Below are 25,750 nucleotides of genomic sequence, written 5' to 3' on the forward strand. Positions count from 1 at the left end.
ATAGTACTTGGCAGCACTAAGTGCGTCAAAACCCCGGATGAAGATCAATATTACCAACTAAGGATACTTTTGACAAAGAAGGGAAGTTTTTAGCATTAACAATGTACCTATGAAGCCAAGAAAAATCGTAGCAAATCAAACCATATATGTGATTGTGAGGATAAATTTGCTAGATCTTAGTTTTTTCCCGTACGTTTTTCTGACACACTTTACCTATCTTTTTTTTTTTTTAGTTTCCCCGTAAAACTGTTTCTTTTGAAAATAAATTGAAAGCAACAATAGTCTTGGACACTTAAATGGTATTTTATAAGGCAATGGGAAAAGATGTTAATTAGATGAACTGATTTCTCGGACACTATCATCGCAACTCAACGATATATCTTAGTATTTAATGAGAAAATGGAACAAACTACGTTTTAACTCCGATCTAAATTGGTTAATGTATGATCAAAGAAAGTTTAAATAAGACTCTTATTCAAGAACACTCAAAACTACTTGATGTGTGGCCATCAAAAAGAACTCTTACCGAGAAAACCCACGGACACGATGTTGTCCACCACAAATTTACTTGTCTGGGATCGAACCAGGGACCCCACACACCAAAGGTAAGCATTGTGCGCCTCCCTCTCAGTTCGTTAATGGACCAATCCGTTAATATCACAGGTAATGAAGAATTTAACGGTAGTTACCGGTATCCGATAGGTGAAAGTAGATGCTGAAATTTTTTAAAAAAGTAAAAGATGTTGACGTTATAAGCGGTTTGAGGTTAACATATTTTTAAAACTTCAAACATTTTGAGAAACATATTTTTACTTCCATACTTGTTCTTAAACATAGCAAAGAATTAAACAAAGAACCAATATAAAATTGGAATAAAACAAAATAGAAACTAATGAAAATACTTCGTATTAAAATAGAAAAAAATATTAATACAGTAAAATTGTGTGTTGAAATACATTTCAATTCAAAATGAAAACCGGGGTCCCGGTAGCTCAGTGGTAGAGCGTTCACCTCTGGTGCATGGGGTCGCGGGTTCAAACCCTGCTCCTGCCAAGTGAACTTTGTGGTAGACAAACATCATGTCTACTCATCATCACCGTCTCCTTTAGCCTAGCCGGCATAATCGTGGGACGTAAAACTCAAAAATTTTATTCCATTTCATTTCAAAATGAAAACCAAGTGAAGCTAAGCCTAGTGAATCTCACTATGCTTCCGGGATGGACAAACAGCAATAATTAAGAAGCTTTATTACAAATTGGAAATTATTTGTGGAGGTCGCTGACAAGAGAATATGATAAAAGGAGGTCATGATGTGATATGGTATAGATTAAGAAAACCTTGCGTAGCGTTTCATTCGTTTATTCAATTCGTGAGATATACCTGGCTATAATTCTCGGCGAAACTAAACTTATATGTAGTTCGAATCAGTAGCGCAGCCAAGACACGTGTTGGGCGGGGAGGAGGGGGGGATTGCTTCATAAATACATAAATTAACTTTTAATAAGTACAAACTCCCTAGAGTTGCGCTAGCTTTGTTAGTGAAGCATCTACCTATTCTAGCAGCATAGGTAGCAGAGGCAGGCTAACCAACGTTGACATATGTTATGATTATAAGCTTTCTAGAACCATCTCTTAAAGCTTCCTCTTCGCTATCCCCAATAGTGGAGAACGATCGTCTATCCAATTGTCAACGTTGACTCTAAGTTATAATTACAAGCTTCCCCATACCAAAAGTTAGAGCTCCCTCGCATCTATCCCTAGAAATACAGACAGAAAGCCCAACAGTGAGAAACGGCAGGCTAACCGAGGGCCAAGGTTGGACCTACATACCTACTATATAATTATAAACTTCCTCCACACTTATCTCTTACAGCTCTCGGTTATTCCATTCCCTAACAGCCGACAATGGAAAAGGTAGAGTATGTAACTGCCAACGTTGTAATTATAAGCTTTGTTCACACCATGCGTTAGGGCTCTCTCGTAGATATCAATACTAGCACAGACAATAGCCTCATTGTAGGATACAATAGGCTATGCATCTACCAATTTCGTAGTTATAAGCCTCTTTTACACTATCCCTTAGTGCTCCCTCGTAGGTATCCCTAACAGCACTGTAGTAGGTCCAACAGTGGGAAATGGTAGGTTATACAATTACCAACTTAATAGTTATCAGCTTCTCTCACATCATCCTTTACTGCTCTCTTGTCTCCCGTATGCAAAAGAGACACAGATTCATCTCAATGCATGAAGATTCATCTCTACACGCAGGAAGGATGCAAACGCCGTTCGTATAGGCAGCCAATGATACAGTACTGCATAGTGGGTTGCATACATATACCATCAAGCTGAGTGGTAGAAAGGACTAATAGATGAAGGAAAGCGTAGTACATCATACAGCCAACGGATGACGAGAAGAACCCTAGCAGAAGTAGTGTGACATAGGTATGGGCTCACCCACTTTTCGCACGGGGGTTTCGGCAAGTCCTTTCCTATACGAGTTCTCATGCTATCTAATTAATACATTCCTTTTCTTGAGCGCAACGTGTAAGTTCTGTATTTAAATATGTATTTTACAAATATGAGTGATTGATATATCGTATATATGTATATATACACATATAGGCGGCATTTTCCGTGTAAGAGACTCCTTGCGAATTCTTTTTATAGTTGATTCAGGCAAACCTGTAGCTCTAGAAGCACGTTTTGTGGCTTGACCAAGAGGTACTAAACACTATTTCTCTCTTGATTCGCGGTCACAGAATTCAACAATGTTGCTTATTATTTCTCGACAATCACTATGAATAAGAATAAGAATAAGAATAAGAATAAGAATTATTTATTGTCGTTAAACAACATGATGTTGTAATAGACAACGTCAAAATTTAAGTTTGCGTACATATAATATTTACAATTTTAATTAATCAATACAATATTTTATATTTTACCTAGTACTACTTTTCTATTCTAATACTGAAATTTCTTCCGTAAATTCTGAAATACTATATATACACTTTTCTAAGAGCCACTTTTTACAAAAACATTTAAAATTTTTAATCTCCATTTCTCTCACTCTAGGTGGCAATAGATTATACAATTTCATCCCTATATATTTATAACTATTTTGAGTTTTGCACAGCCGTACATGGGGAATATTTATTTCATTTTTGCGCCTTGTATTGTGTGAGTGAACACTACTTCGAGTAACATAATTTGTACAGTTTTCTTTGATATAAATAAGGCACGATAATATGTACATGGACGGAATGGTCATTATTTCAAAATCTTTGAAAAAATGTCTACATGATTCTCTCTCTGGAATTCCTGTTATCGTTCTTATCGCTCTTTTTTGCCACTTAAATACTGTTTGTGCTCCGGAAGAATTACCCCATAATAGTATGCCATACGACAGATGAGAGTGAAAGAAAGCATAATATGCAGTGATTAATAGACTTTTACTTACAGATATTTTCAATTTACGTAACACATATACTGCCCTTGATAATTTTTTACAAAGTTGCATAGTATGCACATTCCAGTTTAATTTCGTATCTAAGTATATCCCTAATAGATTAACTGAGGAGCAGTCTTTTGTATCAGTTGTGGAGCTGCTGAGATGAAAGTATAACTTCTCTGTTTTATTATGGTTCAAATTTAATTTATTGTGAAACAGCCAATCAGTAGATTTATCTATTGCTTTATTATTTTTCGTGTGTATTGCGTTTATATTATTATCTTTCGTTATAAATGTAGTGTCATCGGCATACATAACAGTGGTTTCTAATAAGTAGTCAGGTAAATCGTTAATGTATACCAGAAATAGAAAAGGTCCAATGACACTTCCCTGTGGCACTCCTGTTAATATTTCAAGTACGTTTGACTGTTTATTTTGTACACACACAACTTGTTTTCTACTTTCTAGATAAGACCTGATCAATAAGAGCTCAGTTCCTCTGATCCCATAATACTGTAATTTCTGAATCAATATTTCATGTGAAACAGTATCAAAAGCCTTACTTAAATCTAATAATGTTGCGCAAGCGAATGAACTGTTTTCAAAGGCATCAAATACCTCAGAAACAACTTTTTCAACAGCTTTAGTTGTGGACATACCTTTCCGAAACCCATATTGTGCACAGTTAATGAGATTGTTATTTTCAAAGTACAGAGTTAGTTGTTCTTTCATGCAATGTTCAATAATTTTTGATACAATTGGTACGAGAGATATTGGTCTGTAGTTGCTGGGACAGTTTTTGTCCCCTTTTTTATGTATGGGAATAGTAACCGCAATCTTAAGACAATCTGGGAACACTCCTTCTACTAGTATCCAATTAATTAAGTGTGTAAGGGGTTCCACTATTACGTCTATAATATTTTTAATTGTACTATTAGTAAACCCATAATAATCCTCGCTACCAGATGTCTTAAACTTACGAACCACTGACAAAATTGCTTCAGGTGTTACGTTTGTCCATTTAAATGTCAAGTTACTAGTTTGATTTCTACATGAACTTAGAATACTTTTGAAGTCTATAACATCGTTTTCTGCGGACTTAGAGATACTGCTTGTATTACCATTTACATACTTAGCACTACTTACAAAGAATTCATTAAAAGTGTCAGGGGATATTGATATTGAGTCATTTTCTTTTCGTACCCCTATTTCCCTGTTTATAATTGTCCACCCTGCTTTACATTTATTTGTATGGTTTACAATAAAATTGTCGTTTGCCTTAATTTTTGCCGCACTTATTTCCTTTCTGTAGCGTCTTTTAGCTCTGATGTATTTTTCTTTTCCCACAGGACAGCCCGATTTAGCCCTATTATACCAAGCAATGACAACCTTACGAAGCTCTGCTAGTTCTGGAGTGTACCAGTTACTAACATTTTGCTGTAATTTGTTTGTAGATAAGTTATAGCATTTAAATTTTCTTGGACAGCATTCGTTTAGGCATCGTGTTAAATTATACATAAAAAATTCACACGCTTCTACTACATTTTTACATCTGAAGAATATTTGCTGCCAGTCAATTTCTTTTAATTTATGTCTTAAACTACAGATATTATCTAAACTCAGTACTCGAAAACTCTTGGTCACCACCCTAGTATTATTGTGTTTGACAAAGGGGTATAACACCCATAGGCCATCGTGATCTGACAATGAGCACTGTACTACACCACACGATAAATCATTTCTATATACATTTGTAATAATGTTATCTAAACAAGCTTCCTTTCTTGTTGGCTGATCATTTAGAAAATAAAAGTTATATGATCTAAGTATATCAGAAAAATAATTCTTGGTAGGAGTATCAACTAAAACATTGATATTTACATCCCCCAGATATAATATTTTATATTTATCATGCTTACTTAAGTAGTTAGTAAGGTCTTCCCAGCGTGCAAGAAAGACATTGACATCCGTATCTGGTGTTCGATAAATTGATACCACAATTGTTTTCGCGCTAGGAAATGAAATTGCAACTACTTCAAATTCCCCCTCATAGCAGAAATTATCTACGTTAATAACAATATAGTCAATGGTGAAGCCATCTCTTAAATAAATTGCTACTCCTCCATGGGTAATTCTACTTCTATAATAGCTTGCTGCCATGATATAATTTTTAGGTACATATAGAAGTATTTCTTCATTTCTAAGCCAGTGTTCATTAACGCAAAGAATTTGGCACGGAAATGAGTCAAGAAAAATTTCAATTTCAATTAATTTGTTTCTTATTGATTGTACGTTAATGTGGAACAGCAAGATATTTTCAAAGTCACAATTTATAACACCTTTCATGTTTGAAAATAGACCAGAGTTACTTTGTGCTAAAATTATATCATTTATGTTTCTAACATTAAGAAGTCTAGTTAAGTTAGATTGTTTAATTCGACCAGCTTCATTATTATCTATTAGCTCAGCTTCTTTTGCTGTACCATTATATGACTCTGTAAACAATTTTCTATTGTTTTTCGTGCACCCTTGTATAGCATTATGTTGAGGTTTACCTTGCTCCGTGCTAGCTAGATCTTGCACGTTCTGATAATATACATTTGTTACATTGTAGTCACTGTTACCTCTATTGGCTAAGTGCTTGGAATTATTATTGGGACTTGCATTAAAAAACTATTATCATCATACTTTGTAGGAACCTTTCTTATTCTATTTGATTTTCGCTGAGTTGGACTAGGTGCACTTACATTACCTGCTTTTTCAAGATTTTCCATATTATCTGCGTGTATTTTTTGAACGAGGCAGATCCTGTCTAATTCCCTTTCTTTATACGCATTAGTACTGTTTACATCAGCGCTGACAGCAACGGTGGTCCTATTTTTGAGACTGTTGTTAAATGGTAAAGCTATAACACCAGTATCATTATAGGTTTCCGATTGCTCCACTAATACACATATTTTATCAGCCATGCACTGTTTCCCCTTACCGTTTAGATGCAGACCATGTACGGTATGGTATTGTCTAGGATACTTACTTATGTCTAGTACCTTTACATTTTTGAACCTTCTGCACAATTTAATGATTTTTGCATTTGCTGTATCAACTTCCTTGTTTACAATTGATGTACCGATTAAGTCATGCCGATGAGGCAGAGTAGACACAATTACATTTGTTTGTGTAAGATTTGGCAAGATGTTTCTCAAATTCCTAACCACGTTGTCAGCTTCGTTTTTTGCCACATCATTTGATCCCCCAATTATTACTACCGTATCACACTTTGACATTTGTTCACCTTTTTGTACCAAGCAGCTAACTACCTCACTTAAACCAGCTCCTGGTTTAACGAAACCACTAGTTTGCATGTTCACCTTTTGTTCTTGAATAATTCTGGCTATACTCCTTGCATGGCTATCGCCTACAATATATATGTTACCCCTTCTATTTCCCTGGAAACTACTTTGTCGTTTTTGACTTTTCTCTACTTTATTTACATTTTTGTCCTCTGTTACCGTCTTTTCATTTTTTCCATTCTTCACGCTTTCTGCAGTATTTTCCTTTTCACCTGTATAACTATTGAATTGTTCTAGAACATCAAACCTATTGCTGAGACGTATTTTATTTTTGGTTTCATCTACCGTATTGGAAATACTTTGCGCTTTTCTACCCTTTGATTGTACTGTCTTCCATTGTGTCCTATAACTTGCACTTGTTGATACCCTGCTGGTGTCGGATGTTCCTTGTACTTGACTTTTAATTGTTTGTCTAGGCACATTACTAGTGTAGTTTAATCTTCGGGAATCAGAACATTTAGCACTATTTGGTTGTTCTCTATTTGTATCACTACACGCCATTACACTAAAACACAGTATATTATAATATTAAAAACACACTAATTCGAAAAATACAACGAAACTAAGCACAAAACACAAAGCACAACGCGCGTTTCAAATAACACCACGGAATAGCACACAGATAACTTTACCCGGAATAGCAGACGACATCTAAGTATAGACCACACCTAAAAAACCGAAAATGGACTTGACCGTGTCGTTGACCTTTCCCCGCCTCCCCTGTTTTAGGGTTCTTCTCGTCATCTGTTTACAATAGTATTACAGCGAAGGCCACGCAAGTGCACGAAAGTGCTAACTCCTTCGTCCAAAATATTCGTCCACTCATTACTGCTCATGGCGAGGATAACGTATATAACACGGATCGGAGCGGTTTTACTTTAGAATCTCACTCTGGACGCTGTCTGGCTCTGCGAGGCAAGAAGCATATTACAGCAACAATGCAAACTCTACCTACCATCTCACATAGCTACACAATACAGCCCGTTATATCTGCCAGCGGAAAATTGCTGTCGCCCATGCTCATAGTCTCAAAAGGACTTCATGGTACATTTGGCTCACGGATTCAACAAACAATGTTCCGCACACAAAACTTATACATTTGTGCATCATCATTTGGAAAAGCGATAAAACAGATCATTAAGACATGGTTCCAATCGGTGTTCCTTCCACAAGTCAATGAGCAAACGTACTCGTGGTCGACCGTGATCGAGTCGACTTGGCAACAATAATGCCACTGGACAGGCAGTGCAACAATATGGCGATATCTACACACACAACTGGGTTAATATAACCTCTGGATGTGTATGCTTTCAGAATTTGGAAGAACTTCGTGCTCAAAGTATCTGATGCGGTACGCCTTCAGCAACTGCACAGCAGAGACAATATCCTGACACTTCTAACCCTTACACTATCAACTTTTGTCTCCACGGTACATACGTCTATTCCAATGCGTGGGATTTCGTTCTAGATATCTTTGAACAGGACCAGATTACTTTCCGGGCGATTCTCAGCGTTACGCACGGGACATTCGTACACAAAAATTGCTTTTTTAAAACAAAAATAAAATAAAATAAAATAAAAAGTATGTCAAAATTAGGGAAAAAATTATTAGTGCGTAGTTAAATAAAATGAAACACACAAAACAATTGCAAATTTGAGTTATAAGCCAAAATTAAGCGTAATCACGGGACTCAGACAAAAAGCTCATTTGACAATCTCAATTTCATTGGACATTTTCTGCGATTTATGGTAGCATTTTAATTTTATATGCCATCACTTATGTTCTACATTCATTCTCCTTACTGTGCATTATAATTTTTAAATTGGAAAATAGAATTTACTTAGCTTTACACTATGTTTTCTATTTTGACTCGCCGTTACTCTCGGGACAGAAAAGTAACCATGCAATTGTTTGGTTGTTCTAAGACTGTTATTATGCAATATCCTTACTAAAGAGATTGATATTTTAAGATTAACATTTGGACATTAATAAGCACAAAAAATTTGCATCCATAATTTAATTTAAATGAACTAAATTACATTCCAAAGTATCAAAGTCGAACTTTGCTAGGCAACTCGCTTAGTGTTGTTACCATGTCTTTAGGGTATTTGTCTGAGTGCTGATTGGTGGCGTTCAAACCACATAATGTTGTACAACTGTTGAGCTGCTCGATCCTCTGTGTTATACACCAAACGTTGAGTCGTTTGAACGCTGCCATTATCAGAATGCGGGAAAGTGAATTGAAAGGAAACAATTGGTTTTTGGTTATTTTGTATGATTGTTTGTTACTTCACAGTGAAGATTTGCTTTAGTGTGAGTTTTTTTTTTTTTATATAAGTAATATGGATTCACATGGAAGTAACTCTGTTCCAAGTAATATTATCAGTGATGAACTGAATCGATCAACAAAAGCAATGAGTGGCGCTGAAAGGACTAGAAAATTTAGACTTTAACATAGCAACAAGATGAGACTGAAAAATAAAGTGAGAATGCAGCGTTCTAGGCAAGTTAAAAGATTAACTCTTTTCCTCTTATGTTCCTTTTGCGAAACTCAATCCGCATTGTTTCGTTGTTGGCCATTTAGAAGAGGAAAACACTCTAAAATGTGAAGAAGAACAAGGTAATTCAAGTTAGATTGGTTCAAGGAAAACGAAAAGAGTGCCAGTGTACAGAATGATATATTCACCAAGTGATGAGAGCGACATTAATTCAGAATACAACTTTGAAGACGATGTTTATAACGATATTCCAACCCTTCAAGTGTCGGGTTAAGAATGGACAATATTAGAGCAAGTGTATTTCTCGTAGTTAAATTTGATTGTGGTTCTTCCAGAAATAGGATTAAATATCGGTATGTATGTGTGTCTGAAAGTGATGTAGAAGAAGATGGGGACAGTATTGTAACAAATCTGAAATGCATGGACAACAGTTGTACAAAGTTTTGTTTTGATAAAAATAGCAGAGTCTCATTTGATCAAGTTTTAAATATAGTTCAAGCACCTAATTTTCTGATAAAAGGTGAAACAGTATAGTAAAAAGTTCCGAACCCATTTGCCCCCAACAAGACTCTCAAACCAACTTAGATACCTGCCTTTCTATTGAAAAGAAAAAAGTGCGATTTATCATGATAATTTGTTTTTAAGCCCCGTGGTAAATGTTTCTATGTAGGTAGTTATATTTAGTTATATTTGATTTAGTTTCTCTCAGCAAATTCATGTTTTTTTGACTTAATATAAAAGTTTATTCTTCATTGTTTAATCTCAATAACAATTAACACGTATTAAAATCTTAATAACTTAATTTTATTCACTTCCTTGGATAAATCTATAAATATCCCGTGCGTAACGTTACGCACGGGACATTTCTATACCTCATGAAATACATAAGGAGAATAATAAACAAATTTAATAAGTACCACTAACAGGCTAATTATAATTCTACTTTGGAGCAAAAGTTTCAATACTTTATTCTCTGCAATTACAAAGGAAAGACGAAAAATACGTTTTCCGTTACGCACGGGACAGCAAAACATGACATGAGAAAACTACGATTTTTGCCTACCAGAATAAAACATTAATTAAAACAAAATTGTCTTTTTTTTTTTTTTTTTTTTTTTTTGCCAAAGGTCCATTTCATATTTTTTGCTATTGTTCATATAATTAGAGATTTAAAATTTAGTTTGAAAATTATTTGAAAATTGGGATATGTGAACAGTATTGAGCATGGTGTAGAACAGATAAAGTTTATGTGGTCAAAACCTATTAATAGTAAATACATTTTACAAAAAGTTTTTAAATGTCTCAGTATATAGTTACATTATTTCTTAATAGAAAAACATAAACATCATAGTTTCAAATTAATTTTGAAAATTTACTGACAATGGACCACTTGCCAGAGAATCGCCCATATATATACATATATATATATATATATATATATATATATATATATATATATATATATATATATATATATATATATATATATATATATATATATATATATATATATATATATATATATTGGTCTGTGAAGCAGAGTAACAGAACCCCAATCTATCATCAACAGTTCCACACTGTTGTCAACACTGTTTTTGTTTGGATGATTTCTTCCTGACATCATTTTTGTGTTACTTATCAGGAGTAAGCGTCTTGTTTTCAGCATACACCCCTACTTACTGTTATGTTGTACGTACATATGCACGCGTATTTTCGTAGTGATGTAATGTTGGTACTCATGCGTGGACCTGATATTACTATTGCTGTTTATCTTATATGTGGACCACCAGCTATTCCATTCTACTGTGCATTACATTTTTGTTTTTGTGTTACTGCTGCTTACACACATTTTCGCTTCCAACATGCATCTCATTCATTGCTACCATTACGCAATATATGCAACCTATTGTGTAGTACAGTCTCGCTGGCTGCCTATACGAACGGCGTTTGCTTCCTTCCTGCGTGTAGAGATAAATCTTCGTGCATTGAGATGAATCTACGTCTCTTTCGCATACCGGTGACATAAGTACACAAAGCAAAAACACGTATTTTTCGTTTTCGTTTCTTCTTTGTTCCTGCTCCTTGCCATCTTCTTCGCTCATTTCCGTAGCACATTATGACAATGTACACGTTATTGGTTCATTTCTGGGACTTCCTAATTTGGGAGCGTCTATGGGTTCTAAATATATACTTCTGATGTATCCATTACCTGTCCTCACAATATTTTTGACAAAACGAAAAAAATATTCACTAAGAACTTTAAGTTGTTAATATGTAAAAAAAAAAAAAAAAAAAAAAAGACGATTTCAAAATGCAAGATTTATGTTATTGACGTCGTATTTCATAATCAGTATGTAATATGTAATAACAATGGGCGCCCGAAGGGGGGCAGGCCCCCCTGGCTCACGAAAATTTATACGCAATATAGTAAACCACGTATATTAAATACCAGACGTAATATAGCTACTATGGAGATGCCGCCCCTAGAAAATTTTCTTCCGGCGCCCGTGGTAATATCCATATTCTGCGTTGTGTTTACGTAAATCTGTATAGGGCCTTATTCCGTACCAGCCGTTACGAAAATTGCGGAGCGTGCGGAAACGCAAAACTTGAAGAAATCAATTATAACTACTATACATATTTATCGCAAATTAAAGTGCAGATTTTGCGTTGCTTTGACGCAAGTCGTTTCGGAACCATGACCCTCGGTTTGAAATTCAAGAGTACAATGGGAGATTTTCCTGCGTAATTTCATAACAAGGGAAATTTCCTTGATTTGTGTGGCATCTGGGATATCTCCAGATGGATGGTTGACAACACTGTTGAAGATGCTAAACAGCAGTAATGTCGGTGTATAGGTGGAGAGGAAGCTCGGAATATTTAATTTAAATTAGGTAAGTATGCATGAAAATTCTTACTTAGCAGCATATAAAGAGAAACCAATAAATCCTGTAAGTTAATATGCACTTTTATTGGAAATAAAAATATTGATCGTGGCATTAAATATTGAAACGCTTGTGTGGGTTCGATGTGCCAAATAACGTTTTTTACCATAATTAACTGTTATTATCAATTAGGGACAATTTATTGGGGATAAATGTGTTTACAGAAGGCAGCTGGTATGGTAAATTAATGTATTTATCGTTGGAATGTCTATACTATTAATGAAGTTCATTACAGTCTGATTGTGTCTGTTTCGGGTTCATTTTGTGACCGGGATCGTAACGCATCAACTAACTTGCCTTCGTGTATTGTCGAATGTTTGCGTAACCGTTTCGATTTTCTTTTTCTGTAACGCATTTTGTTTACTTAATAATCGATTGAGATATTCATTCAGTATTAGTATATTGTCGCCACAATCGTAGTCATATATATGTAGGTTATGTAAGTAAGATTAATGAAACGATTGTTTTATTCGTGGTTCAGCTTATTTGTGTAAGGAGATTATTGGATAAAAAGATTCAATATATTTCAATCAAAAATTTTCTTGTAGGCCTTATATTTAGAGAATTACATATAGTGTAGCCAAACCCAAAGTACCACTTAACTTAATATGATGTATTTATTCCACAGAAAATACGAAAGCTCGATTTAGGTGTCGTTCAAAAATGTTGTTACTCCTGATCCAAAAACTAATTATTCGTCAAAATTGCAATATTTTGATCCACTTTTTTTCGTTAAAATTCTTGTTTTTATGATATAGGTATGTAATTCCAATTTTAAAGTTAAATTTTATATTTATACCTCAAACAGCATAAGTGCTAGAAGTAAATCGTCGGCGGCAATTCAAAACCTGCTATGTGCATTTTGCAGGAGAAGCGAAAAACAGTATCCTGGTTAGCTTTTTGGCTTTATAAAAGTGATGTTATAAGTAATATTTGATGCTGCACGGAGAAGGTACCAGTTACGTGCAGCATCAAATATTACTTATAACATCACTTTTATAAAGCCAAAAAGCTAACCAGGATACTGTTTTTCGCTTCTCCTGCAAAATGCACATAGCAGGTTTTGAATTGCCGCCGACGAAATGCTAAATACCACGTAAATTTCTTTTTGGTGTGGGAACCATTGGTTTGATTCTCTGTGTGAAGTAATAATTCAGCTCCTGTGTTTAGCTGTGAAAGTGCACTTTGTAATACATGCTCCAGCTTCGTATCAATGAGTAGGACCGCTTTAACAAGGTTGAGTAGGGTGAGAATAAGTAGAACAGAGTAAGATCAGTTTACAGTAGGATTATTTCATGTCTGTATAAGGATATCAAGTGTAGCGGGCATTGTAAAGTTCATTCAACTGTAAGTTTGCGTATAATCTATCATGTAGGTACTTAAAAATGGCATTGAATTGCAAAGAAAATAAACTGCATACCAAGAAACCGTTGATAAGTCAACCAATTTAAAAACCAAAGATTTAATGAGACTGGTGTGACGCGTATTAGTGCGTAAAAGCTGCTTTTGAAATGAAAAGATCCAGTGAGACTGTGATGTGACGCGTGTTAGTACGTAAAATCTCCGTTTAATGTAACTGTCTTGTTTTTATAGAATTTCTTTTTTATTATTAATTTTACTTCCTAGGTTTATCATACCTCTACATTTATGCAGGTATGTATGCATTTTGAAAGTAGATATTCCCATCCGCTTACACTTTTTGAAATTCCTTGATTTGCCATTATTTTTAACCCTTTAAAAACGGTTGTGGCATATAAACACAACATAATAAGTAATCCAATACCTAACTAACTAACTCTATGGCCTATGGAACCTGGAGGTTCAGTGCCACGTTCACAAAAGCTCTCCACTGACTTCTATCCTTAGCCACTTGGATCCAGTGTCTACTTTGTATTCCTATTTCTGCGAGAGCCATCTTAATATTGTCCTCCCATCTGCGCCTCGGTCTTCCTAATGGTCGTTTTCCGATTGGTCTTCCAGTTAAGATTTTGAAAGCGTTCCTACTTTCTTCCATCCTGGCTACATGACCAGCTCATCTGAGCCTCCTAGATTTGATGACCCTAATAACAATGCTGGGTAAACCATATAAATTATGTACTTCCTCGTTATGAAGTTTCCGCCATTCCTCATTACCGTTTCTCTTGGGTCCGAATATTCGTCTCTGTATTCAATACCTAATCATAGGCTTTTAATTCTTTTTTTTTTCTTTCTCTCTGAAGCCAAGTTTATTGCCTTCCTAATGTTGTCTATTGTATTGGTAACAGCGCTGAGTAAGAAATTTAGATATGGCTACCTTGTCATGATAATTATTGTCGTCGCGCGTTGCGTCGATTTCTTTTTCCGTTCCTTCCGTATAGTATATGTGTCTGAATTTTTCTGCTGAACTTTGCTATGCGAGTGTTTTGTGAACATTTTGTTATAAATGGTAAAATCTAATTCCGTATTATATGCTTTTAGCATATCAGTCAAGTAAAGAGAATAGTGTATTCTAAATGATTATGTAACGAGTTGGCTAGGTGTAAATGACATTTTGACATTTCAGAATATGGTCACCGTACCCATACCATTTCTCACAACGACGAAGTTTAATGAGTAATTATAATAACTGGTCGAGATATTCTACGAAATTTCCAACTTTCGGAAAACCAGGTGGCCTAACAAATCCGATTTGGTACATAGGATTTGGTCTTACATTATAGTCTACATGTTTTGGTCTTACATTATAGTTATGGTACAAACTTACAATTGGAACCGTAACATCATCCGATTCTGCAATTTCACGTGGTTCCGATTCAGTATTTGAACATGAATCTTTTTCATCAGCATGATAAATCTGTTGACATTGTTTCAAATCCTGTGTTTGAGTTACTGATATTGCTTGTTTCATGCTTAATTAGGAGCCAATGAAATTTTGCTGTATAACTCTAAAAACGCAGACACAGCAAAAAATAAAGGGATTCAGTAGGCAATAGTCGTAATACAGCAGAGTTAAACTCTCACTTAATTCTTCCCACATATAATGTATATTTCTGTACCGGTAGATGAGTAGTTAATGATATTACAATGTAAGGGGGCGCTATTGCCCAGTGGTAGAGCGCTTACGTCTTGTGCCTGGGGTCCCTAATTCAATTCCCGGCCAAGTAAGTTTGTGGTAGACATAATGTCCGTGGATTTTCTCGTAGTAGTCTTGTTTCCTCCCACTTTCTCATTCCACCAATTCCATCGTCATTTACTTGCCTTAATCATCTCCTCCCGTAGCCTATCCCTTATTGTAAGACGTTTAACTGAAATTATTAAATGTATTCCTTACATACAAGGAGCAATTGCAATTAAATATATTCGAGCTTCAAAGTAAATGGGAAACTTTTTGTAGTTTAACGTCCTACGATTATGCTCCAAGGCTAAGGGAGACGGTGATGATGAGATGGATGATAGCTATGGAATGAAGTAAGTGAGAGGAAACGGAAGAGCTCCGAAAATACCCATTCACACGATGTTTGTCCACCATGAAGTTCACTTGACGCGAGCTGAGATCGAACCAGTGACCCCATGCACCTGAGGTGAACGCTAACCATTTCAGTCTCTAATATATTTTGAAGTTTATCTTGTTCACGTTCTTCGTTTATTTTTTATTATTTATTCTTCTGTTTATTTATTTATTTTTCGATAAACATTTCCAAGCAAAGACTTCGTTTTTGGAACAAAAGATATCCAATATATTTCAATCAAAATTTTTCTTGTAGGCCTTGTATCTGGAGAACTACATATAGCTAGTGTAGCCAAACCGAAACTATCACTGAACTCAGTATGATGTGCTTATTTCGTAGAAAATACGAAAACTCGATTTAGGGGTCGTTCAAAAATTTTGTGGCCCTTGATCCAAAATTTAATTATTAGCCAAGATTGCAGTCTTTTGATCCATTTTTTTTGGGATCATTCCTAAAATTCTTTTCTGCTCAGTGTAAACTAATTATTGGTCAAGATTGTAATCTTTTCATCTGTTTTTCCTTAACCCTCCATAGCCCACGTGGACAATTGTAACATCAAGGCACGCGCGCGGAGTCTCACTCTGCAATATTTATTTATCTTATTTTAATGTGTATTTTTTTTTTTTTTTTTTGAAGCGATAATAAATTGTTTAATATTTTCTTTGCAATGTTTCTGAAAATTCACCACGTATATTTTACAGCACAAACTCTTTAACTAACTAACTCTATGGCCTATGGAATACGGGATGCCGCGTTCACAAAAGCTCTCCACTAACTGCATCCAGTTTCTACTTTGTATTCCAATCTCTGCTAGATCCATCTTAATATTGTCCTCCTATCTGCGCCTAGGTCTTCCTAACGGTCGTTTTCCGATTGGTCTTCCAGTCAAGACTTTGCCATTTTCTTTTGCTGAGGTCGTGCCAAGTTTTCAGTTCTTGTCCGAGTCTTGTGTGAATATTTCTGAACAAGTGTTTCTTTTTTCTTTCTTTACAGCATGAGGCTGTTAGCCTTACCCAAACCCCCAAGCTGGAGGACCACTCCTAGTCGGCTGTCTGCGACTGTTTGTTCAGTATATTCGCAGGTAAACTCTATATCTAGAGGCCTTCTCCCCGATCCGCGACCTGATGACGCGCCATGCCGTGGTAACAGGAACCCACGTTACACGGCAAATTCTTTAACAGTTTAAGAAAACTAAAATTTCTCTATAGGCGGAGTGTAACACCGCGGCGCGTGCTACGGCGGGTTAAAATTCTTGTTAGTAAATTTGAATTTAAATCTGTGCCTTTCTCTTTGAACTATCTTGTCTTGAATTTTGTTTCATTATATATTTGCATTTTTCCCCTTTTGTATATAGAATGACTTTAAGCTTGAATTGAATCTGGGACCCATGCACCAAAAGCGAGCGAATATCCATTGAGCTGCAGTGAAATCTTAACCCAAGCCGGAAGTTATCAATACTACTAACATTAGTAATTAAAGACTTAACCTGATATGAGTTAAGAATTATTTGTAACAGTGGTTAATTTCGAGAGCCTAGCTGCTCTCTGGTTCGTATCAGAAAAAAAAAAATGAAATGAAATATTTCAGTTTTACGTCGTACGCATATGCCAGCTAGGCTAAAGGAGACGGTGATGATGATAAACGAATGAATTGGTGGAATAAAGAAAGTGGAATGGAACGGGAGAACCCCGAGAAAACCCACGCACACGGTGTTTGTTCACCACAAAGCTCAGTTGGCGCGAGCTGGGATCGAATCAAAGACGCTATGCACCAGAGGTGAACGCTCTACCACTGATTCAGAACGACCCGCAGAATAAAAGAAGTGTCTTCTAAAACTGATACATCTTATATAATATGTTGTTTGCTGCTTAGTACTTCCAGGAAAGTTAAAAATTAAACTACTATACACTACGCTATATAAGCTCTTCACAGTCAGCAGGGTATATTCTGAAACAATTAACATAGACACATTTTGACACATTTTGCTATTATTAACTAACAAGCAAGTGTTAAGAGGGACGTTTGATTAGTCTTGAGGCTGCTAGGAAAGGAATGTCTCAGGCGCATACAATTTTAGAATTTCAGTACGTAGTCTTATGCACTTCCCCAAACGGTGCTCCAGTGTTGTAACTCCTGAAGAAGAACGATAGAAAAAAAAAAAAAAAATCATTTTGGTCTCCACGCCAGGCACACACAGACACCATCTTCACCACACAAATGTTGTCCCTTTAAATGTTGTTACAGTGCAAGAAATAGGGGGTAGTAAGAGCGCGCCAAGTATAATGATTAATAGACATCGGATTTTTATGCACTTAAAATTCATGAAATATGCATGCAACTACGCTGTTAAATGTGTTAAAATATGCACTAACAATGCAATAAGAGGAGCATTTTCGAACATAACATAGGTTAAATATAACATCGAAAGTGTACTTTACCTTTCAGGGACTTCCCTTCAGAATTTAATTTTATAACAGTTATATTTTATATAGTATGGCGCTAAATTCGTTGTACAAAAGCAGAGGAATAATTCCTGAGAGAGAGAGAAAAAAAAGTTCCAATAAACATAGGGCGAAAAACTCCATTGTTTACGTGTTATAGGCTGCCGAAATCATGAAAGAATGAATTTTAAAGGTCCATAGCTCTAAAACTATGGGATCTACTGTAGTCGGGTCAAGACTTCACTGAGAAACTAGTATGTGCTCTATCCAAAAATACATGTTTTAGAATCCTAAGGTACTTCCGCAACAATTTTTATGGAGGTAGTTGGAGAGTACTTTATATCATATGCCCGTAGTCAAACTCTCTCTATAAAAATTGTTGTGGAAGCACCTCAGGATTCTGAAACAAGCATTTTTGGATAGGGCACATACCAGTTCCTAAGTGAAGTCTTGACCCGACCAAGGTAGGTCCCATAATTTTGGAGCTATGAACCTTTAAAATTCATTTTTTCATGATTTCGGCAACCTATAACACGTAAACGATGGGGTTTTCGCCCTATGTTTATTGGAACTTTTTTGTTTGTTTTACTCCCAGGAATCACACCTCTGCTTTTGTACAACGAATTTAGCGCCATATTGTATACTCCTAACTTTTTAAAAGAAACATGATCTCTAGTTTTCCTTCACATTTGTATTTTAGAGTGCATTTACTTTAGACGAAATAATACGAGGCTCACTTTTCTACACGTTTCCAATGTACAAAAGTAAGTAAATAAATAAACAAAAATAAATAAAAAGTTTTCGTTTTTAAGGATTTACTCCTTCCTGTAATTAGCCTTACAGTACATCACAAGATGCTTCTCTTCATTTTTGTATCAGTTTGTGACATTTGTAACCAGAAGATGACCTGTTAACATCAATAGATGTTACTGGACTATATTTATAGAGAGCAGCAAATTTAGTGTCTATATTTTGTGGCAAGTTGAAATTTAACCCATGAAAGCATTTTTCCATGGCTTCAATCGTTATGTAGTCGAAGTTTCTGGCAATAACATCCGTCATTTTTTTTTTTTTTTTCGTTTTTTCGTAGAGCGCCTGAATTTACCACGAACTGACCTGAGCTCGTTCTGAACTTCATCAGCTAGAGCTAAGCATTAACTGAGCAGGATTCTTCGCATCTTTTGATTCTGAATTGGTGTGGACACGATATTACAATGTCCTTATCATTACCAGATTTCTCTTAACGTCTTGGCAATTGTAATCGTCTTTGCTCTGCTGATCGGTCGCTAACATTATTAGTCCTCCATAAACTAGGCAACCTTGCATCCTCGGATGCAGAAATCCGTTCTGTTCGAGCTGTATTATTGTTGTTAGAAATCCCAACAGAGATGCATATAAGCAACCAAATATGCATTTGCATAAAACTCCGATGTCGAGTGGTTAGGGAGGTACAGGAACAGCTCGAAGCCTAATCGTGAATTTGCTGAATCGTGAATGAGCTGTGTGACAAGGTGGATCGTCTCAGTGGAACATAACGCCATTTCCCAGTTTGCCAGATCTCTTTTCGGCCTTAATGAAGACACACATCATCATCCCTTGTGAATTCCTAAAACTGGATGTCATCACCTTCCCTTCTGAAAGCTGCATGACTTATCAAATGCTCCCCGTATGTGGCCTAGGAATCCTAATTCAGAGTTTTCACCGACCTACAGAGAATCCAGAAGTGTCAAGGAATTACGGCTTACTCGTAAAAACTCGAGAAGTCAAGGTAATTTTATGAAACTCGGAGAAGCCTAGAAAAGTCAGGGAATTTTAAGAACAAATTTTTTACTTTTCAGAAGTCATTTCTCTTTTTTGTCTTATCCGGCTATTTAGTAGGGGATATTTAAAAAAATAATTAGTTTGTTGTGCAAAATTTTTCTACTTACACACACACTATATATATATATATATGTACATGGAGGGCTGGATTTAATTAGAGGGACGCACCGGTGCACCAGCAATCCCCCCCCCATCTTCGTTGTAAATATACACTATCTAAAATGAGAAGCTAGCAGTGAAAATAGCAACAGTTTCTGAAACTTTCTGCCGTCACGTTTACCTTCGGGGCTTAAAAGAAAGCGTAATTTTGCTACCACAATAGTTTATGTCGATTTTCTAAAGATTGAAGGAAAAGATTCATGAAGCAAAACAGTTTTCCTCATTCACACTACAGATGCGTAAAGGCATTTAAAAAAAATCAGATGATGTAGTAGTTTTTGGTGCACTCCCCGTCAGAAAATCCTGAATCCGGCTCTGTGTACATGCATAGATGAAGAAGTTCCTGGTCGGGAAACCTTGAAATTTATAAATCGGGACCTTGAAAAGTCAGGAAATTCGGGTCCGCGAAATAATTGGAAACCCCGACAACCATATACTACTAAGGTAGAGTTTCTTTTTACATAAAACACTAAAATCAGCAATACATGCTGATTACTGCTGATTGTAATGTTTTATGTGAAAATGGGACTAAGTTAAATAACATATAAAAATAACAACTTAAGGAATTAAACTGACACAGACTGGATTTAGTCGTGTTGTATGTCTGTCATTCAGCAATTGCCGAAACTTCCAGCGGGAATTCTCATCGTCTTCACTGGCGTTTGCATAACATCCCAACAGCAAATTCATCTCAGCATCACATAACATGCCATATCCATTGTGGTGATATAGGAGTGTGAAAACTAAAACGTTCCTTGTGACCGTGGTGGCTCAGTGGTAGAGCGCCTAGCTCGCGCCAAGTGGGCTTTGTGATGGATAAACACAGTTTGTGTAGATTTTCTTGGAGTTCTCCGTTTGTGAATGACAGGCATATACCAGAATTATTCCAAGTTAACTTGTAAAAATATTATGAAGTCTGCCTGTGTAAGGCAACAGGACTGGTTGCTGAAATGATAGATATAATGTTTGTCTGTCTGTATACATATTCTTGTAGAATGGGGCCGAGGAATTTCCCAATAATTCCGCAGTCGATGTATATTATGGATCAAAATTATGATATATGAATCCATAAGCGTTGTGGAGTCCAGTGATGTGTAGATGGTCTGACAGATGGCACATTTATACCGACAGGTGTCAGCATAATTCAGAGACACGAAACAGCGTTTCTTCTCTAAATACATCAACTCTAGAGGATTGTGGTCCCCAAGATCTTTGGGCGCTTCTTCAGAGGTTTTTGTTGTCATTGTAGAATTTCGTTACTACTGCTTCGAATCATAGCAACATCGTCAGGACATTGATTTCCCGTATATTCATATTCGATGATTGCACTTTCTAACATTGCGTAATTTTTATAATAATAGCTTCCTAAAAGCCAACAGATTTGGCGTTAAAGCAGTTTTCCATTGACTTGAGCACTTGAGCAATGCCTTCATTGTTGTCGTGGAAATATTTTCGCTGTAAATGGTTCTCCAAGTTCGACGGAGGTTGATACCCGATGATGTTATGTCGCAGGAATGGTGGTAGGGACAAAAGCTCATAGCGACAACGGCGGAAAGAAATTATTGTTTCTGCAGCGTGGAACAGGTACATTGTTAGTTACCAGCAACACCTTTTGATACCAAATCCATCTTTTTTTTATTAGCTACCATTAGCTATATCGACTCATTTCATCAGTGAGGAGCTTTCTGTAGCTCATTAAACATACTGTAATTTTTTCTAGCACTGTATATTGTAATGATTACTCTATATTCATCATTTAAAAGTAGCTGTCGTGCCATTACTTATTTTAATCTTATAATCAAGTAATCTTATTCTAAAAATGCACCAATCATATTTATTTTCTATAAGTTGGCCACTTTCCAATGGAACCGATGGTGGCCAACATAGGTTTCACTGTATTTCAATTAATCACGATATTTAGTATATGAAAAGACAGAAATAATAAAATGAACTCATGGAAGAAGATGAAGTTTTCTATTGTGAGAAGTGTTAGTAGTTTTTTTTTTAATATTATTATTATTACATAGAACAAACTACCCGATTATGGTTACCTCAGTTTCTCAGATTAAATGGACATAATTCCGGCCGTACAGTATCGATTATACATGGTACTTTTTCAAACACTTGGTTATTTTATTTTATTACGGGACAAAGCAATAGAAACAGTGTTGTCTTCTAGCTTCTGAAGTGACAGTTCGTGACCATGGTCCAAGAATGGACCGAAATATCTGAGATACGCATTGCTAGCCAGAACTCAATAGCTTCCAGTGTAAAGTGATTTTTTAAAATTGAATATGTACCCAAGAGCATCAACTAATAATTATTTCCTATAAATCTGTTTCCTCCGTGCGAAGAACAGGCGTTCAGCTAGTACATACAAGATGCTAGACACATTTTCTTACAATTTAAAATATATCTATTTACTTCATTATTTATTGATGTGGAAATTTTCAATGAGATTCTGTGCCTCTCTCTGGGACTTGTTTATGTACATAAATACACTCTGATGTTTCTTTGCTTCTGTTGTTTCGTTACTGATTATTATTAGTTTATTAAGGTAACGTATTTTTACTATATTTTTATAACATGTTAATGGAAGGCATAACTATACTGGTAACAGCGACGCAACTAGGCTAGTTCTCGCCCGGGACAAGAACTCGCCTTAGCGCCCCCTCCTGACCAATCAAACCGAAACGCTCTCTGACTACACCTAGTATTGGCATCAGACAGTAATTATCCTATTCCATTTTTTCTTCAGGTGGTAAAGCTTGACTTCAAAATTGCAGTACATAATTTAATATTTAGTACAAGATAAAACACCAAACTAAGTAATATTTGATTGCCAAATAATCTTGAGAGTAGCATGCTTGACATATTCTTATAGTCTTCTCATAGTAACTGCAAATCACAGTGTCTTTGGACTTACATTGGGGGGATGCGCGTATGTGTAGAATAAATCAACAGTCTGTTGATTTACAATAGAATATTTATGACAAACAGTGAAGCTGTTGTCTCGAGTATTATACTTGGACATTTCGAAAATCTCGTTAATCGATATAAGTTAAATGAAAACACAAAAAGCTGAAACTAAAATTTAACTTTGCGCTTTTTTAGCTGCAAAGGATTTACCAATGTCCTTAAAAGATAGCTTTGAAACCAACTTACGCTCTATGATGCTAACAAGGGAACATTCCGTTTTGCTGAAAATGATTGCTAGCACTGAATTCAGCACCAAAAGAAACAGAAAACGAGGGTGTTTAGTGGCCAGACCGTATACAGGGTGGGAAATAAGTGAGGGCAAAATACGAAGATAGAACGTAGAAAATGTCTAAAAATGACATGTTAATTTTGAAATGAGTAGAGGAATTGAGGTCAAATGTTGGATATGAGGAATGCACGCACGTAGAGTTCCACGGAATAGACGTAATGTGAATCATGAGGGATACCTCAAAAGCTGCCATGTTGGACTTAGCGCAAGAAGAATATACGGGAAAGGGGTCATGTGATATGTGGCTCTTGACGCATACCGTCTATTGGAATCAATAGTGGTCAATACAGTTTGAGACCTCTGTTTAATTGCAACTGTTATGCAACTTAAGAATGATTGTGTAGTTAATACAAAAATGGAGATAACAGTGTGCACATTTGAAAATTGATAAAGATGGACAATCAGGTTCGTCACAGCTGCCTCCGGTCTTGAAATTGAAGCAATAGTCAATAGGTGTCATGAATGCGCCGGGTGCTGTTTGCAAATATCCAGTTTTGTAGAAAGGAAATCTAATCATAGCTTGGAACTTTGGTGACGGAATTGATTGCAAATTAATGAAGTTGTCCCAACGTCATATTTTAAAGTCAGATGGCAGAAAAACGGTGTCGTATTTTACGAAATTCGTATACGTACGGAAGAAGAACATATCCAACGGTTGTATAAGTGACGTGCAACCATTAGGGATAAGGAGTCGGGTAAGTTAAACATTGTCCGTTTTCTACACCAACTCTTCATCTTTATTGGTTTCCCATGAGTCAGCGAAGAACAGCAGTTTTATCTGTCCTATATAAGGCTAGAAAACGTCAGTCGTGAACTCTTTCAGACTGTTCTTGGTCGTATTTGAACTTTTACCAGCATATGAACGAATGTTGGGTGAATCAGAACGCTTGTTGGCTGGAAAGTGGCTTCATTTACGTTTGTGTTTGTTCCTCTTTCACGTCACCTCTACGACAATATTGCTACATTGCTATAGCGTGGAACGCTTCATGTTGCAGACGTCTCAAACTGTATCGGCCACTATTGATTTCAATAGACGGTGTGCGTCAAGAGTCGTAGTTATATGATCCCTTTCCGTATATTATTCTTGCTCTAATTCCAACATGGCGGCGTTTCAGATGTCCCCCATAATTCACATTGTGCCTATTCAGTGGAGCTCTACATGCGTTCCTCATATCCAACGTTTGACTTCAATCCCTGTACTCGTTTCAAAATTAACATGAGTTTCTAAACATTTTCTATGTTCTGTCTTCGCACTTTGCCCTAACTTATCTCCCACCCTGTATACGGCCTGCCATAAGACATTCTCTTTTTCTCTCTTTCTGTTGGTGCTGAATCCAGTACTAGTAATCATTTTCAGCAAATGAATTCACCAAATCGAAATGTTCCCTTGTAAGGTTGGTGGATCGTTGTCCTGTTAAGTTTTTAAGTTTTTTTTTTTAATGATCTTTAGTTTGCTAAAATTCCTTTCCTTGCCTTATAACTAACTCACTCACTCTGTGGTCTATGGAACCCGGAGGTTCAATGCCGCGATCACAAAAGCTCTCCACTGACTTCTATTCTTTGCCAGTTGGATCCAGTTTTTACTTTGTATTAGTATTTCTGCGAGAGCCATGTCCTCCCATCTGCGTCTAGTTCTTCCTAATGGTCATTTTCCGGTCGGTCTTCCAGTTAAAACTTTGAAAGCGCTCCTCAATCCTGGCTACATGACCTGCCTACCTGAGCCTCCTAGACTTGACCGTAACAATGTTTGTAAACCGTATAAGCTATGAAGTTTCCGGCATTCCCCATTCCCGTTTCTCTTAGGCCAGAATATTCGTTTCAGGATCTTGTTTTCAAATACTTTCAGTTTATGATTTTCTTCCGAGTAAGTGATCATGTTTCGCAACTATACAGAACAACAGGCATGATTATCGTTGTATATATTTTAAGCTTCATATTCGTCGACAGAATTCGCAACGACAAGAGATTTTGAACTGAATAATAACACGAATTCCCTGTTTTTAGTCGACATTTAATTTCTTCGTGAATATGATTTTCGTCTGTTAATATTGATCCTAGATATTTGAAAGTATCCACTTTATCAAAAGTATTATTCGATATTTTAATGCATCCATAGTTTGTCGTATCACGATCCTGACGAACTTCCATGTATTTAGTTTTTTCTGCATTTACTTTTAAAACCCATGTTTCTGTAAACGTTTAATAAGACCACTGTATTTCTTTCTATTGTTCTTCTATCATCCCCAATCAAATTTACATTATCAGCATACGCCATAACGTGGTAAACACCATTCAACTCTTAAGGCCCTGGTTGCTGTCTTTGATTTT

General features: G+C 36.1%; 1 protein-coding gene across 17 annotated transcripts in view; it reads left to right on the forward strand.

Annotated features, from left to right (window-relative positions):
* Positions 1 to 12,070: 12,070 nt before the first annotated feature.
* LOC145675518 (uncharacterized) overlaps positions 12,071 to 25,750 on the forward strand; it is a 290,842-nt gene continuing 277,162 nt past the window's right edge. For 15 of the 17 annotated variants that reach the window (XM_081745985.1, XM_081745990.1, XM_081745978.1 and 12 more), the window contains exon 1: positions 12,071 to 12,194. The gene's annotated coding sequence lies outside the window, so the exon portion shown is untranslated. Of the gene's footprint in view, positions 12,195 to 12,576; positions 12,685 to 16,792; positions 16,815 to 25,750 lie in introns of those variants that run through there. The other 2 variants (XM_081745976.1, XM_081745975.1) reach the window with 2 other exon arrangements.

The sequence above is a fragment of the Thermobia domestica genome, chromosome 18 (genome assembly GCF_964235325.1).
Source record: "Thermobia domestica chromosome 18, izTheDome1.hap1.1, whole genome shotgun sequence".
Lineage (NCBI taxonomy): Eukaryota > Metazoa > Arthropoda > Insecta > Zygentoma > Lepismatidae > Thermobia > Thermobia domestica.